This window comes from Microtus pennsylvanicus, chromosome 10 (assembly GCF_037038515.1).
Source record: "Microtus pennsylvanicus isolate mMicPen1 chromosome 10, mMicPen1.hap1, whole genome shotgun sequence".
Classification (NCBI taxonomy): domain Eukaryota; kingdom Metazoa; phylum Chordata; class Mammalia; order Rodentia; family Cricetidae; genus Microtus; species Microtus pennsylvanicus.
In genome coordinates this window covers 68235261-68251517 of record NC_134588.1, presented here as the reverse complement: position 1 = coordinate 68251517, position 16257 = coordinate 68235261, and the positions used below count along the sequence as shown (strand labels likewise).

Sequence of the window (16257 nt, the reverse complement as noted above, 5' to 3'; positions counted from 1 at the left end):
TGTCCAGCTTCAAGAGTTACTATTTTTTCCTGTTAAATATTTATTTTCCTTAAGGGATTTTTTTTATTTATCTGTGTTTGTATACCTTTCTGAATTTGTACGCACGACATGTACGTAAGTACCTGGGGAGGTGGAAGAAGGCTCCAGATAGCACGAAATTGAAGTAACGAGCGGTGTGAGCCCCCTGCTATAGATGACAAGAACTGAACCAGGGTCCTTTGCAAAACTAGTAAGTGTGGAAGCTGACATACAAACAATACATGGTAACCGCAGTCAAAATCATGGTCAGTGCAAACGTGCACAGTTCATAACTTTCCTGACTATCCAGCAGGATGGTGGCCTGCCTGGAAATACAGCCCCAATGGCATTTCAACACTCTGAATTCAGCAGCTTAGTATTGCCTTGGTCACTTTTCCTAGTGTTAGTTTTAATCCTACTTCTCCCCAACTCAAAAGATATGAGTTCACCAATACACAGTTGTTGACCTGTTTGCTTTTTAGTTGATTTCTTTTCTCAGCTCTTCTTGTTGTCATAACAGCAACAAAAGGATGAAGATGCTCATGGCTTCCTGCTGTCGTTACAAAACACCTGACATAAGACAGCTTACATGCTGAAAGGTTCTAGTTCATGGCTACAAAGATCCATAGTCCTCAGTCCTGCTGCTTCCAGGGCCACCAGGAAGCAGAGAATCATGGCGGTGAAGCATGTGAAAAGCTACTCACAACCTGATAGATGGGAGTCAGCAGGGGAGGGGATCAAGAACCAGATATAGCCTTCCAAGTCAAGCCCCCAAGCTAATGACTGCTTCCAGGCCACACTTCCTATGCTGGAGACAGGCCAGCATGCCATCTCTGCCCCCTAAAGCTCGTAGCTATCTCTGAGTAAGCCACCTCCACAAGTCTCCTAACAGTTCCAAGAGTGTTGAAAAGTTCATAGCCAAAGTCTCCTCTGAAAGTCCAAGTCCACTGACACCCGTGAATCTCTACATCTTCCAAGGAAAGAGGCTCAGCTTTAAGAGGAAATGATACAAAATAGACATCCTCATTCCAAAATGGAGGAATAAGAGACTAGCAAAGAAAAGTTGAAAGTCAGCAGAAAAAACATTAAATTTTGTAGCTCCGTGTCCAAAGCCCAGGGTGTATGAACACTAACCAGCCAACAGACCTTGCCATTTGCAGCCCACACACACTCTTTCGGGGCTGATTCAGTCACTGTTTGCCATGCTTCTCAATGGACATTCTATGTTCCTGGCATCTCCAATACCCTTGAGTCTCCACTGCAACTCGGGCATCCCTGTTTCAGGGGCTTCTCCCTTTAAATATCTTTGCAGCCTCGGTGACTTTTCAACTCTTGCATTGTGTATGTCTGCCAGAAGCAGCACCTCATAAATGACACCAAGGTCTGCCACAGGCTTTCCCAACAGGTAGGCCTCATTGGACTACTGTCACATTGGCCTCTAAGGACTTTGGCAGTTGAATGTGGTAAAATGAATATCCTGCAGTAGCCCTGGATCTGCCCACAGGTGTTCTCTTCAGCTTTCATATGCTGGCCTACAAGTGTAGGGTCTTGCCAGCTCCTAAAGTGTCCGCAAGGCATCATTCCTTTGGCACCAAGGCAAAGTAATTGACATTATTTTCATGCTGTATTCTTCTCAGGAACCATGACTTCCTGAACTCCAAATTTTTTCACGCTTCCCTGTGATTACAAGGTTTTTTTTTTACGTTTTTCTAATCTGCATATTTTCTTCCAATTCTCATTATAAATTTGGTTAACTGTGTCTGTCAATAGTTGCACCACACATAAATGTTGGGATAACTTTGCTTCCTACACCAGATTAATTAGTCCATAAAATTTTTATATTTTAGTTTCATTTTGTGTGTGTGTGTGTGTGTGTGTGTGTGTGTGTGTGTGTGTGTGAAGTATGTGCATGTGTGTGAGGGTGCCAGAGGAGGCCAGAGGCATCAGATCTCCCTGGAACTGGAATTAGAGGTGATTATGAGACATGGGTGCTGGAAATCAAACTCAGGTCTTCTAGAATAGTATTATGTTTTCTTTAGAGCTGAGCTATCTCTCAAACCTGGTCCATCACACTTCCACAAGGTCTAAGAATACAAACAATAGTAGACAATAGTCTCCAGTCCAGTTCCCAATGGAATCCATGTTCTTATTGGAGTCTCATGACTATGGCCTTTACTATTTACCTGTCAGTGTTTTGAGATCCCTCCAGAATAATCATTACACTTAGTTTACATTTAATGACTTCTCTACTCCACCTGTACCATTTCCCAACTTCTCCCACAAACTGATTCCTACAAACCAAAGGGTTTAAAAATCACACGATCACGTTTAGTGCCAACAACAACCCTGCAGCTTTGTACCACTTTCGGTGCTCATCAGATTTTCCACTGTGACAAAATTCCTGACACAAATGACCTAAAAAAGGAGAGTATGGGAGTTTGAATGTCATTGGCCCCTAAGCTCATACAAAGCAGCACTGTTAGGGGGTGGGACTTTGTTGAGGTAGTCTTGCCATTGTTAGAGGAAGTATGTCACTGCAGAGGAGGGCTTTGAAGTCTCATATATGCTCAAGCCCAGTGACTCAGTTCACTTCCTGTTGCCTGCTGACCAAGATGTAGAACTTTTAGCTCTAGTACCATCTGTCTGCATGCCACCATGTCCCACCATAATGATAATAGACGAAAGCTCCGGAACCTGAAGTCAGCCCAGTAAATGTTTTCCTTTGCAAGAATTGCTGTGGTCATGGTGTCTCTCCACAGCAAGAGAAACCCTAAGACAGAAAGGTTTATTTTTGCCCACTATCTCAGAGGTTTCCATCCATTATTCTATTCCCCCTCTGCTTCTGGAGTAGGGGCAGAACATCATAGGGATGGGCTACTCACTTCACAGAAAGGAAGCAAAGACAAGTAAGAGAAAAGAACAAGTCATAACCTTCAGATCCATTCCTTTTATGACCTGCTTTCTCCATCTATACCTCACTTCCTAGAGTTCCAAAGACTTCCCACCACAGTCTTACCAGTTTGCATGGACAAAAGAGCTCATATCAAAACTCAAATGAATCAATAATGTAGGAAATAGAAAATTGAATATCATGTTGGTTTAATTAAATCGAATACCCAAAATTCTGATTTCTTTTGTATGCCACAATCAGACTTTAATGTGTTATTCAGGCCTGAACAAAAACCATGTGCTATTGTCTTAGAATTGCACACTTCAAGGTAAAGGAAAATCTAGAGATGTTTAGAGGCAAAGGATTGACAGTTGACGGGTGTTTGATTGCAACAGACTCTAGAGAAACTAATTGCTTTGAAACGCACAAATACAGTATATTGACTTTAAAAAATAATTTTTCCAAGATAGTTATCATATTTGTGACAAACAGTTGAGCTGGGATCAAGATTTAGAGGCCAAGGCTTTCGTCACTGGTGCATAGCAAGAAACAAGACACGATGAACACTTTAGAACTTAACTAGGATATAACACCATTAATTAACTAATCTAACCAATAGTTGCTAAAAATTTACACTGTCTAACCTCAGTTTGAAGTTGACGATGCTAAGAGAGACAGGTGTACAGTTCTACCGTAAGCAAAAAAAAAAAAACCCACTCATGAGCTTTAGGACACGTCTGTGAGTTGCTAAAGTAGAAAATACGTTTAACATATGTACTGGTGTGCTGGTTAGTTTTTTTATTTTTTTTTTGGCAACATGACACAACCTAGAGTCATTTTGGAAGAGGAAACCTCAACTGAGAAAATCCCTCCATCATATCTGAGTCTGTGAGGCATTTTCCTAACTAATGATAGATGTGGGGAGGACCAGCCCTGGGCTGATGGTCCTGGATGGTATAAAAAAGCAGGTCCTAGGAAGCAAGTCAGTAAGCAGCGTTCCTCCACGGTCTCTGCTTCAGCTCCTGCCTCCAGGTTCCTGTCTTGAGTTCCTGTCCTGACTTCACTCAGCAATGGACCCTAACAGGGATTTGTAAGATGAGACAAACCCTTTCCTCCCCGAGTTGCTCTTGGTTCCAATGTTTATCACAGCGATAGAAAGCAAAGTTAATACAATTACCATGAAAGAAAGAAAGAAGTAGAAATCATGAAGAATGAACTGAAAATTAGGGTAGAAAAACAGAAGACCCTACCTACCTATTATTATATACGATATTTAAACGTGCCTCAAGTCAAGAATCTAATTTTGCTTTCTCTCCATCAACATCTCAGAGTTTCCCCTACCCCCCAAGCGCTAAGGGAGACCTATGTTCCCCACACTACAGTCCTCAGTTTTCCTGCTGCTACAGCCTGGTTGACCAAGAGGGCCCAGTTTTGTGGGGTTCGTTCCCTTGTTTTGTTTTTAACAAGAACTTCAGTTTACATGTCTTCCTGTTGAGCAAGTTTTATAATCTGCGCCTGCAGAGGCCAAGGGTGCTAGGAAGACTCCATCCTCGAATCTGACATAGAAGAAGCCGAGGGCAGTCTTTTGAGTAGAGACATAGTTGGTAAAGCCGCTGAGGAAAATATACCGAGTCATATAAAATCTACGAACGATTATGCTCTGGGTCTGATTGTTTTCTTTTTCTCCTCACCTCCTGCATCTGACATAACATTTACATGTGACATATAGTAGGGCTATAATCCCTAAAATTAAAATAATCAGGAGCATGGTATGGCTTAAAGAAGAAAAGGCAGAGTCAGGCAATGGTGACACACACTCTTAATTTCAGAACTCGGGAGGCAGGGGCAGGCAGACCTCTGTGAGTTCAAGGCCAGCCTACAGAATGAGCTCTAGGACAGCCCAGAGTTACACAGAGAAACCCTTTCTCATAAGCAAACAAACAAATACAGTAGCAAAGGTAGCAAATGAGGGAAGCGTGCATGCATTCTGATGAAGGAAAACGCCCTCTCTAGTGCTATCATACTGATATCTACCCATCATTTATCAGATGATAAAGCTAAGGACCAGAGGTGGAATGTGTCTAACCAACACCACACAGCACTTTTAGAAGAGAAAAAAAAAAAACAGAACCCAGTTCACCTTAATGATCTATATATCAAAGGAAATCTCTGAAATAACAGAAAGGTAAGAAATCATTAGAACTGGCCCTTAGCAAAGGGCAAAGACAAGACAATTGCTGTTTGCATTAACTTAATCTCCTGGATTCTGGGGGTACTTACAAACACCTCCTCATTTACCCTAGTCCTCACGTGGAGTGTGTAAGATGGTGTATTTTAATACCCTCATACAATGGAAAACAAAGATTCGGCTGGTGCAGTATCCAAGGTCAGGAATGAGTGGTCAGGCAAAGCGCATATTATTACTGCCTTCTTTCTGAGTCATTATTTGACGCCTTCATATGTAAATAGTTTACACTTCAATCAAATATCTATTTAAACATATAGTAGGGGAAAGACCGAACCCAAATTTCAAATAGCAATCGACCTCTCCCTTTTATTCTTCAAATAGTTATACATAAGCAACTCCACCTAGTAGGGGAGGACAAATTGTAGAAGCAGCTTTTAGCTTTTGGAGCATTGAGACATGACATTTCCCCAGGGACCCCTTGCTAGGGACTGAAAGGCTGGAGCTCCTCCCAGGAAGTGACTGGACATCGTTTTAAAAGACTAATATATGCACATGTACCGGCCTCTCTTCCACATCTTCTCTGAAACTGTAACACTGCTACGGAAAATGTGGAGAGAAACTCGGGTTCTTTGCTTCCTGGTTTGGCCCCGGTTGCTATCATTTCGGATGAGGCAGGTTGGACGGATGTAAGTGTTTTGGTAGCAGCTGCCAACCATGCACAGTGATGGCAAATCCTCCTGAAAGTGCCGCCTTTCACTTGTCTTCTAGGACTAACCCAGATCAGTGCGAGCCACCCTAAAGTCCGAGCGTGTGACAACAGACACCACTGCATCTTCATGATTTCCATGTTCCTTATAGAGTCTAGAATTCTCTCCACTATCTTTGGCGGTGCTTGCCATATTGTCAACTGTGCAACCTGTGGCCTCTAGTCCTGCGAAAGGACAGGGGATATAGTAAGTAATAATATTTGGCAGTTAAATCAGAAAAATCTAGAAAGAGATTGTATTCACCAAAGAAAAGACTGAAGTAGTACCCTAAGTGTCTTCTTACTGATTGACTCCACAAATAAAAACATGGCACCCTTCCGCTGGCTAGTTTTTAATTGTCAAGTGGACCTAACCAGTCACTTGGGAGGAGAGAACCTCAACTCAATAGTTAGCTTGATGGGATTGAACTGTGGCTATGCCTGTGAGAAAACTGCCTTGACTGACGGCGGATGTGGGGTGGCTCAGCCCGCTGTGTGTGGCACCACCCATAGACAGTGGAACCTGGCTGTGTAGGAAATCTAGCAGTGAGCAGCATGCAATGTTTGTCCCATGGTTTCTTCTTCAGGCTCCTGCCTTGAGTTCCTGACCTGCCTGCCCTCAGTGACGTATTGCGACGTGCAAGTATAGGTCACATGAACACTTCTTGCCCTGAGTTGCTTTGGGTCATAGCAAAGGAAAGCAAGCTGCAGTGGAAAGACACCGTAAGCATGGCATGGCTGTGATTAAACTGAACACATTTTTTTTTAACTGTCCCCTTTCATTTATTTATTTATTTATTTATTAAGTATACAATATTCTGTCTGCATATATGCCTGCAGGCCAGAAGAGGGCACCAGATCTCATTACAGATGGTTGTGAGCCACCCTGTGGTTGCTGGGAATTGAACTCAGGACCTTCAGAAGAGCAGGCAATGCTCTTAACCGCTGAGCCATCTTGCCAGCCCAAACTGAACACCTTTTAAGAGGAGGATTGTGCAAACATTTGGAGCTTTGGAGCTGGTAAAGTCGCTGAATGCTTGAACCTAATGGGATGTTCTATGGGAGCTTCGAGGATAAGGATGTGGAGGTCCTGGTGCCTAAAGGGGGTGGGAACAATGGCTTTCTCTGAAATTAAAATGTATCTATATGTGAGTGATTCCATTTATTATCCTATTCCATTACTCCATGGCTAACTACCATGGCTAAGGAGGAATTTACCTGGCTTAATTCAAACAAATCATAAAACTCAAATGAACTGTACTAAGAAACAGAAGGAAGAGCTAAACTGGTCTCAAGTAGAGCAGAGAATCCCTTGATATAGAGCATACACACACACACACACACAATGGCCCCCTTCTTCAACCTCATATCTGTATTTGGTCATGAAGCCTTGACTACTTTTCTACTAAATATGGTTCATGTCCACCAGCTTCTTTCTAATCACATCACCAAGACTCAGTGCAAGTTTACATCATGGCTCCTCACTCCAGTGACTGTTCCCTCCCAGCAAATGAAATGAAGCATCTGAAATGAAGTGAAGCAAATGAAACGTTGCTTTCTCCTCTCTTAGTGAGGTGCTGCTTGCGATCCAAGGCCCTGCCTCACCCGCCAGCTGCTGCTCACACTGGGCCCTGAACCTGCTTCTCCAGAGACGTTATCTCCTGGATGCTCCAGGACATCCCCGGATATTAATGAAAAGTCCCAAGTAGAACATGAGTCCTAAGTGCCAAGGATAACTAGAGCATCATCATATCGAGATGGGGGGAACATAATGAAATACACCAGCAGATGAAAACGTGGCCCTGGCTGATACAGTGATTACAGGGCTGGCGTGGTGCAGTCTCTTTACAGAGAAAACATGACAGCTATGTTAAATGTGGGCGACCTCACGTGTCCTTACAGCACATAGGATTTCATAAAGAAAAGACGCCGAGGGTAGCAGGCATGTGGCACTCTGTGCAGGCCAGTCTCCACCTCTGGGAGTTACATGTTTGAGAAGGTGACTCCCTCGGGTTAGACTACCTAACCCGACATGACAGACATGGTGATGGATGAGGTCTAGATCCTCCTAGATTCATTTTTCTAGCCACGCTTTTCAAATTAATTAAACCCCAAACACTGGCAAAGTACGAAAAACACAAAGCGGCCATTTCCTGGTAGCCCAGGCTTGGTTTGCTCTGCCTGGAGTTAATCTGAGTTTAATTCTCATAGGAACGCCTTCCTTTCTAAATCATTTTGTCACTCTGAATCTCACGGTGGTTTTAAGCCTAGAATTTAGGTTCCATTAAAAATAATTCCAATATCAAGATTTATTAAGCTCTTGACCTCGACAACTGTCGCTGTTACTGTTAACCAAGTTTAGCGGACACAAGACAAAGTCTGACATCATGACTCAAATAATTCAAGTGTGGGGGCTCAGGGCTGCAATCCTAGCCCTTGGGAGGCTGGAAACTGTGAACACTGTGAATTGGAGTCCAGCCTGGGCTCTACAGTAAGTCTGGGGGCAGCCTAGTCTATATAGCAAGATCCTGCTTCAAATAAACTAAAGACGTAATTTTTTAAAAAATAAGGAATTATTTGACAAGTGAGAAGTACTCCATTTCATTCAGAGTTAACACTCATGCTTTTAATCTGCTTTTTTAAAAAACATCTTGATCTATATTAGGTCTGACTATGTTAAAGTCTACTTTCTACTATACCGAGCCTAACTATGCTGTCTCCCTTATCCTGCTGCTCTGTTTCCCCCATACATTTGCCTCCGTGCCCTATGCAAAACTTAACACAAATAGTCAACGCTTGCTATTTCTAGGAAACCAGTAGTCGAAGAATTTGTTATAACCACCCCATTTTACAGGTAAGGAAACTTGCATACCAAAAGATTAAGAAATTTCCAAATCTTGCCCTGTCTAGCAGGCTGGGATTTCCTGGCTCAAGTGTCTCTAGCTGCAGGTACTACTCCACTATTCCCCACAACAACCAAAGTTAGGGCCTGCGGGGTTTTGGTTTTCTTTCCATTTTCCTCCCCTCCACTTCTTTTTGTGACGGTCTCCCCAGGTTGCCAGGCTAACCCCACACTCTCTAGGCTCTTCTTCCCTGGCCCCCACCCCAAAGCTGTGATTACAGGCATATGTATGTCCCTACACCAGGCTCTTCTCTCCCTCCCCTATGCCCCACCCACCTCATTCTTTCTGAGACAAGCTAATTTTTCAGCTCAGTTGTGTTGTGAAACACGTACTTAACATTCACAAGGCAGAGGCAAGAGAATCAGGGGTACAAAGTGAGCTTTGGCTACAGAAGACCTGTGATAAAGGAAGAAAGGCAAGGGCGGGGGAGGAAAGAACTAGCTAGGAGCTTGTTGATAAAGCACACTATGTCTACGCAGGTGTTCCCGAGAGGACTCGCCCTGAATGTCTGCAGTACCATCCCATTGGCTGGGGGCCATCACAGAGCACAGCAACGGCCACCTCCTGCATGCAGTGTGGGAAGCCACTTCAGGCCCCAGTTGCTCATGTCCCTGCGACCCTACCTTCCCTATCTATCAGGAAGGACTCTTCCCTGAACCCTGACCCTCCTGCCAGGTATATGGTTCAGATAAGCAGAAAAGTAACGGATATGCGCAACCTTGGCTCAAACTTCTGATCCTCCTGCCTCCTCATCTTCGTATTTGCTGGCACTATAGGTGGGTGCTCTCGGGCCAGCAGAATGTGTTGGCTTTTTTTCCACAGCCTAAAACTAGGGTGCTTAGGAACACTGCCTGTTTCAATGGGTTTCTAGGGTGCTCTGCACCCTTACATCTCCGACCTGAGCCTCAGGGCCTGGCTGGTTCTGACAGAGTCACATTTTGGACTCTTGGTCCATCTCTTACAGCCTTTACTGGTTGCACGATATTTGACTATCCGTGAGCCTGACCCTGGACTCTTCAGTACGTAGTCACTAAGTTAAAGAGTCTCTTCTAGCATCGGAGCTAAGGCTGTACACCAAGCCATCTAATGATGAGATGGTATCCCGCAAACCACTCTCGGCTACTTCAAACATGTCATTTTATCCTTTGTGAACTGATTGTGGAGATTTTACAACTGCCGCTTTCACTCCTTTCAGATGCATGGGAACTGCATGTGTGTGTCACTAAGCCTGGAATCCGTTTAATATTGGAATGGTTTAAAGTAATTCAGCGAGGTAGGTGCCATTCTCATTATGGGCACAGGTAAAAAGTTTAGGGGACACTGATTTGGTAGGCGGCAGAGAGTTAAAATGCTAAGTTGCATGGATCTCAGCTCTTGCAAACCATACTGTATTGTCTCTCTCTAATAATCTTACACACCATATGATTTTCATCAAAATTATTATGGCATAAGATTGGGCATAAATTAAGAACTTCCAGACCTTTACAATGAAAGCAAAATCCCTAAACTAACATTCACTTCAGAGGATAGCTCTGACTTTTCCAGAAGTCGTGAGTGTTCTGCGAAGCTGATAACTTCTTATGAGATTCATTCTTTATCGAGCACTTGCTAGGTGTCTGAGCTGGATGCTGAACAACGAATGAGTCAGTGTTCTCACGCTTGTGGACAGCAAAGCAATCAGGCAACACAGAGACAAGGACGGGGAAGTGCATGAACTGCCCTAGAGAGGCAGTCCATTCTTGGCACCGTGGGAACAGTTGAGACAGCCAGATGTGGCATGAACCACGTTCTGTGAATAGCTAAGATGGAGTTGGTGTTGGCTAACCAAGGACTGGAAAATAGAGAAGTAGGGGAGATGGGCTTCCAGTGAAAAAGGGAAACATTCCTTGGCACTTAAAAAAATAAAAGTCGGTCTAACAATGGTGAGCAGGTGGATTGGATGGATAAGGATGGACCACAATCAGTAATGCTGGAACATATATATTATATTCAGATAGATAGATAGATAGATAGATAGATAGATAGATAGATAGATAGATAAGATAGATTAGATAGATAGATAGATAGATAGATAGATAGATAGATAGATAGATGAAATCAAAGACTGGTGGAACCTGAGATAGCTTTGTGGAGATGATTTTTTTTTATAGAGGATGAGGTGGTGTCAAGGATGTGGTTGTGGGAATGCAGACAGTGGTAGCACCCATAGGAGTCCAAAGGTAGTAGGGTCTGGGGGGTAGGGTTGCATTGAGAAAAGCTCACAACTGCAGCTGGGTGCTGGGCTCTGGCTGAGGGGAGCTTTCTAGGCGTCGGTGAAGACTTTCTTCCCACCTGTAACAGAAGTTACCTAAGGGGAGGTACTGAGGTGGAGGTGAGCAGAGCCCACCCTGTAGAAGGAAGGCAGGAGTGTGCTACTCACAAAGGAGATCTTAAGCCTCCAGGGGCATGAGCGCTGAGGGATACCAGCTCTGTTTACCCACACCAGGCCCTTTGCTCCTGGAAGCACCGCGCAACGCGGAACGCACCTCCCAACACGCTCTTCAGCACAAGCTTATCTACTTTGAGGAGGCACGCTCTGGCCGACTGACCCCAAGGCTGACATCGCCCCCTCGGGAAGGTCCTTGCAGATGGCCTCAGGGGAAGGGAGACTGTCCTGCCGCCTTGGGCACAAGGACGTCCGCACCACTCACCGCGCAGGAGGGCGGCCCTCCTTCAGGCCAACCTCAAGTCATCTTCCTCGTCCTGCTGCAGAAGCCCCGAGAGAACTCAAACCAGTTCCCTCCCAGACACCTGTTGGTTTTTTCAGTCAATTCCTTTCCTGGCCCAGAGAGACTAAACCAATGCTCACACTTCTTCCTCCATGGCCCCGGGCGCTCAGCCAATCAGGAATGACAACGCTGCAAGGTTGGGAGTAGCGCCATAGCAACGGATGACGCCTACCCTGCTACCTTAGCAACCAGAGAACGCTCGGTGAAGCTCAGGGTGCGAGGACCTAAACTTGGTGTGCTGTATCTTATGGTCAGAAGGAGCTTGGAATCCAAAATAAACAAGGTTTACCTCAGGTGCTCCAAGAATTATCACGGACTGCAAATCAGTTCTCAAAGATTAAAGGGGGAAACGAAGCAGGGCACAGGCTCGGCTTCCTGTTTGGGGGTTGAGAAGGACCTGGAACTTGATTTGTGGGTCACGTCGCCTGCTTGGTACCTATCCTTTGGGTGCACAAAATTACTTCAAGATGCTACAGCACAAATCTCAAGCATAAAATGCTGGGGCAACACGTTCCCCAGGTGCAAGAGCTCTCTATCAGACGCCTGTCACCAGGTCATTGGGTGGCTTTGCAAAGTCACACAAGTTTTTTCGAGCGTCTGTAAAGCATTTTTTGAAATAGAAATTCGAGTTGCAGTAAAATTGCCCGTAAAAAGGCAAACCAGAGCTTTTGAAAGTACCAAACTGAGTGGTCGATTTTTTGGCGAGCACAAGTCATTTCATGAGCTGCCTGACAGCTAATGACAGAGAGATGGCAGAACCTATAATGACTCTGTAGCACCAAGACACAAGGCTGCAGCTTTGCCTGTGCCCTAGGGTATAGGGAACCTACCCACTGAAGTCTTGGAATACTGGGGTTTGGGGCAACTTAGTACTCAGTACATAGAAGAGGATCAGGAGTTTGTAGTCAGCCTAGGATCCCTGAGGCACTGCCTCAAAAAACATCAAAACAAAAATCAACACATAAAAACTTTAAAGTACAGTTCTGAACTGGAATTGAAAGCATGGGAGAGGAGATGGGAATTAAGGCAAACACAGCACTAAGTTGAAGTCATAAAACCCTCAGTGCTAATTCTACCAAAGACAAGACAAAAGGCTGTAAAGCTGGAGTAGAAAACAGTTCTGTAAACGAATTACCAAACAGGGAGTCAAAGTGACTAGCTGAAGACGGACTTGTCTTTAGTGGGATTCCCAATGTGCTTCCTTCCCACCTTTCTACCTCCCCAGAAGGTAAGTGTGAAATTACTACTTTGACCACCCTGACGATTCATGAATGTTTGTTCCATCAAAGACAGCATGGCACTCTGGCTCTGGAAGACAGGTGATTATCTCCAAACATGGAAGGGTGCAGCCCAAAGTGTGTAAAATATGCACCTGTGACCCCCCCAGAGGCTAAGGCCCCAATGTAAGGACCCAGGATGTGTGATGTGCACCCATGACTCCGTAAGAGACAAGCTGGAGCAGTTTGGTGCACCCTACTATGCAGCTCCATCTTAGGACACTTGCCCATTTTCTGTTTTTATTTCTTTCCTTTACTATCTTGAAATGAATGTCTAAACTACATAAAGTATAATATATTGAGTCCTAATTATAGCCTAAAATAACCAGACTGGAGAGATGGCTCAGTGGTTAAGAGCACTTGCTCCTCCTGCAGGGGATAGGAGTTCAGTTCCCAACATGGACATCAGTTTACAACCGCCTGCAAGAAAGCTCTGGGGCATCTGACACTCTCTCTTCTGGTCTCGGTGGGCACTTGCACACACACACACACACACACACACACACACACACACACACACACTAAAACATAAAAGAAAATAAAGGGAAATGAAACCTACACCAAGATATTTGGATCAATTCAAGACAAAACTGCATTATAAACTTTCTAAAAATATCAGGTGTGTCCAACCTGTGGCCCAGAGTCCATGAGCACTGCAGAATTGACATTCAGTACAGTCCAATACAAAATAGTAAACTTACAATATTATGAAAAGAAAATTTCGGGCGTGTTTTGGTGGGGCGGGGTAACTTGATACTTGATTGTATGGTCCTCAAATATGTACTTTGTAGATAACATAGTATCCCAATATCAAATGTTTGAATACCCTTTCAAGATCCGTGGCCTATTAAAAGGTCTATCTGTCTCTGTCTCTCTCACACACACACACACACGAGAAGGGGGAATAACAGAGATTACACTGATCCTGACGTCGTTGTAGACCTTTAGATGGGCTTTGAAAGAAAAGCAAAAGCAGAAAACATTTTGCAAACACAGGAAACATCTCCGTTGCAAGCACAGGAAAAGCAGGCCCACCATGAGGAGAGCAAGCTCAAGCTCAGAGCAGGCAGCAGCACCACTTAAAGAGCCTTAGAGAGGAACGCCTTCCTGGTAAACAGCGGTAACAACAGGCCTGTATGGTAAGTGTAAAGTATCTCTCAACTCTAACAGAATGCTCCAAAGCTATAGACATTTGTCTTCATCTCACTCCCATGGCTTAACAAATTTACAAGATGGCTCAAGGCTCTCTGCATGGAAAACAGGAGCAAAGTGTTACATGCAACGGCAAAACAATCCAAATCAAAACAAAATTAGCCAAAAGAGAACAGGCCTTGAGCAGAAAGGTCAGTGTTATCAGGGAAATGATAACACAGCACATAGTACAAGTTTCTAGGTTTGAAACTGAAAGAAAAACTGGACCAGTTTTTGAAAGAAATTACCTTCAACATTTCCTAACTATAAGAATGTCATCATAAAAACATGTTATTTCTCCTTCTTCTCTTCTTTTGTCTTTCTCTTCTATATGAAGGACTGAGAAGCAGGAAGCAGAAGCCATTCCCTTCCCTTCCTCCCTGTTCCCATTGTAAGCAGAGAAAGACCTGTAGCTTCTCCTAATAACAGTAAAAACAGCAGCCAACAACTTGCTATGCAGACTTTTATTGCTCTTTCAACTTTCAATAACATCTACAAAAAATAGTTCTCTCTAAAAATTAGGAAACAAATGTGAAAGGCAGGATGGCTCACATTATAGACTCAGGTAGACTTGTACTTCACATAAATGAAAAATATCAGGTCTACAATTTGTTTAATTGACTTTGGATTTTTTATTACAAAAGAAAATAGCATTGCAATTATAAACACCATAAACATTGTAACTGTATTGGGAAATCACACCAATGTATCAAATATTATATAAATGGACAATAAATCTGAATTTTAATTTAAACCTAACATAGTAAACACTGGAAGACACATTACCCCTACAAAGCCAAAATTTTTGAATAAACAAAGGAACAAAAGAAAGCTACACAGAAACAATCAATGTGCAAAAAATAGGATTAAAAACCATAGAATTGGGGCTTGAAGTCTAAGTACATGTACAATTTTAAAATAATCTTTACATGATTTTATTTGACAATTTACTTTTCGGAAAGTTAAAAAGGACCTTACAATGAAAACAATCAAATCTTGTGACTGGAACACTATATGAAAACTTGAATGCATTTACTTTCTAAAAATAAGTAACTGTTTGAGTAAATGAAGACGATTCACTTCTCTGCAGTACAAATGATAACAATGATAAAGCCTATGTGAATCAATCTCAGACATGTAACTGACTTCATGTAAACACATTTGAATCACGTTGCTGATTGCTGGCTCACGTATCCCATTCTGAGCACTTTGTCAGGATGCAGATTCTGAACTGCTGAGCAGTGCACACTCATGAAACCTCAACAGGAACTCAGTGGGACACCTCATGTCGGTGACTGTTCTTTCTGCAGAATTTTGAACCTGCCTTTGTGAAAGGAAAGCCAGAAACCTTACACTCAAGCCACAACTTTCAGTGTGTGGAAGAAACAAACACTTTGGGGAATGGAGAAACAAGAGTTAGTGATTCTCAGCAGGAAACAAATCGTAATAAATACATGCATTAGCACACAAAAACACTTCATCCTACATGTCTTAGAGAAAGCTTGGCAAATCTGAACATTGGTACGCCACAAGCTTAAAAAGCTAAGAGATTTAAGCGTGATTTCACACACATACACGAACACTCACAATGTCTTAAAGACCTTGTACTTCACTTTTGCATATCTAAGATTATTAAAAATAGATACAGAATCACCCCTTTAGCATCAGGAAGCTAACTTACTGTTTTCTCAAAAGCTCCTACTTTAGGTTGAAACAGCAATAAAAAGGAAGTAAATTTCAGATAGTTAACACCAGGATTTATTATAGTCTCTGTAAACACACATCTATAAATAAATAAAATATGGTGGAGGGAAGAGAATCCTGAGGCAGCTCCACGGCCGTGGTGTTCAGTAGCTCTAAGCTCTACTCTGAAAATCAAGGCATCTAAAAAAGTGCAGGGCTTTTCTCTGAATTGATTTTGTAAATGGGTATTTACAAGTTTAATTATTTTGCACCTTGAGGTAAATCAGTACATAGCAATTACTACTGCTCATATACACCTATTTAAGGCAGCATTTAAAAATCAATATATATATATATATATAGTATATATAGCAAATTATCTCTCTTGCTGTCTTGCAATGAGTGTTATTCATGATTGTTATTTTCAAAAATAGCACAAAAACGTAACCATCTGAAAGAAGCAGTCGATTCCCTCTGCTCTTCAGAGGAGTAGTCGTATCAGATCACTGTGAGTCAAGTAGTCAAAAGAAAGGAGAAGCCATTAACAACCAAAACCACAGTGAAACATCTTAGATGCAGAGTATTTTGTAAGTC

The 16257-nt window shown here is 43.0% G+C and overlaps 1 protein-coding gene across 1 annotated transcript in view; it reads right to left on the bottom strand.

Annotated features, from left to right (window-relative positions):
- The window catches only part of Nek10 (NIMA related kinase 10), a 178869-nt gene extending 167241 nt beyond the window's left edge, over window positions 1-11628 (bottom strand). The window contains exon 1 of the mRNA XM_075988619.1: window positions 11435-11628. The gene's annotated coding sequence lies outside the window, so the exon portion shown is untranslated. The remainder of the gene's footprint in view (window positions 1-11434) is intronic.
- Between the last annotated feature and the right edge of the window lie 4629 nt (window positions 11629-16257).